Source organism: Sinocyclocheilus anshuiensis, unplaced genomic scaffold (genome assembly GCF_001515605.1).
Source record: "Sinocyclocheilus anshuiensis isolate Anshui unplaced genomic scaffold, SAMN03320099.WGS_v1.1 scaffold130, whole genome shotgun sequence".
Taxonomy (NCBI): Eukaryota; Metazoa; Chordata; class Actinopteri; order Cypriniformes; family Cyprinidae; genus Sinocyclocheilus; species Sinocyclocheilus anshuiensis.
Window position 1 is genome coordinate 3,224,812 of NW_015544207.1, and position 1,723 is coordinate 3,226,534.

At 34.7% G+C, this 1,723-nt stretch overlaps 1 protein-coding gene across 1 annotated transcript in view; it reads right to left on the reverse strand.

The window, feature by feature from the left end:
- The window catches only part of LOC107696971 (transcription initiation factor TFIID subunit 11-like), a 3,191-nt gene extending 2,385 nt beyond the window's left edge, over positions 1-806 (reverse strand). The window contains exon 1 of the mRNA XM_016497551.1: positions 686-806. The gene's annotated coding sequence lies outside the window, so the exon portion shown is untranslated. The remainder of the gene's footprint in view (positions 1-685) is intronic.
- Positions 807-1,723: the final 917 nt, after the last annotated feature.

A 1,723-nucleotide genomic window follows, 5' to 3' on the forward strand; every position in this document is an offset into this window, starting at 1 on the left:
TTTAGCAAATGGCTGCAATATAACAAAGAGTGAAAAATTTAAGGGGGTCTGAATACTTTCCGTACCCACTGTATATATAAATTAACCATATACATTAATTAAACAATTCAACTACATGACATCCCCTTTATTGCACAAGGCTGTTTTTGGAATTAGCATTTTATGTGTTTTATAATAATTTTACAGCCTTTAATGTATGCAATATTATAAATCCATTAAACGACAACAACATTTGATCTAAAGGTATCAAACCAACTGTAAACATCTCTAAATATTATTCCCTATAATGGACAAGGCTTGTTTTTTCCCCAGATTATGCCTGTATTATTTGTATATACGGAACTGAATCCATATTTTGATATGTTTGATATCTAACGTTACTTCAATTCATTAAATTATGTGAAGCTCTTATCCTTGATAGCGCGGTTTCATAAAAGATACTGTTGAGATGTTGAGTTATTTTGTTAAACATAGTTATAGTTAAATAACATTTGTTACTATATTTACTCACATACTATGATATTTACATTGTACTAGAAAACGTGGTAATAATCATGGTAGGTTTGTGCATAGATTTACATTTGATTGGGTCTGAATTGGAAACAACTTGTTAGATAAAAAGCCGCTTATTGTGTAAACAAACAGTACAGACACACATAAACACTAACTTTGACTAATAACATACCTAAGACCGACAGCCGCGTTGAGAACAGTTTATAAAAACACGGAAGAATCACAGAAGCGTTTTCCACAAACTCTACGCGTCCGCAGTCCGCGCGCAGACTCCGTACAAGCGAAACGACAACATCCGGTCAATTTCAAAATAAGAGTCCAAACCCACAAATCATTTTCAACCGCTGCTATATATCACTCAACCATTGGGTGGCGCTGTTTACTACATAATAACACACAGCGACTCAGACAGACGAATCATTCAAACGCATTCAGATCCTAGGAACTATTTGCCTTTTTGTATTTGCAGACATCTGTACCATGACCGTTTAAAATAACTATACTGTTTTACTCCAGTAGGGGTTTGAAGAATATCTTTTGCTCCTAAAAAAAATAGACATTTTAAAAATGTTCGAAGAGAGCATTTCAGATAGACCTCTTGTAATATTCATTAAGTAGAAAATACACGCTGAAGACTTCAAACAGAATTATTTACATTCATTTAATAATAGAAATGCCTCTTTATACCACTGATGTTATATTTTTATATTTTCCTGTATTAGCTATAGATCATTAATTCCACCCAAATAATCTATTTCTGTGTGTTTCTGTTTTAAGACACTGGATTTTTTGTCCCTGCCACTTTACACTAAGTGCAAATAGCCCGCCTTTTTGATAGAGGCTATCTACAGTAGTTCCACCCACAAATGTGTTGTAGGGATAGTCAACATTATAAAAGACGGCACATAATCGTCAGATTCAGTGGTGTAGCTGTTAAAACGTGCACCGTGGAGTATTAGACGCGAACGACCCGAGTTCGAATCCGCCTTTTACCGAACCCTTTCAGGAATAACCTGCCGGCGCTGTTTTTAACCTGGTCATTTCTGATTACTGTCAGTTATGCTGGCGTTGCCAGATATTGAAAAACAAAACAAAACAATATAAAAATACATAAACCGCAATGAGTCCAAATCTTGAGTTATGGAAATAATATAAAGATATCGCTGTCCCTAACTTGCAACCTCCCACTTTATTCACTTCCTAAATTAAG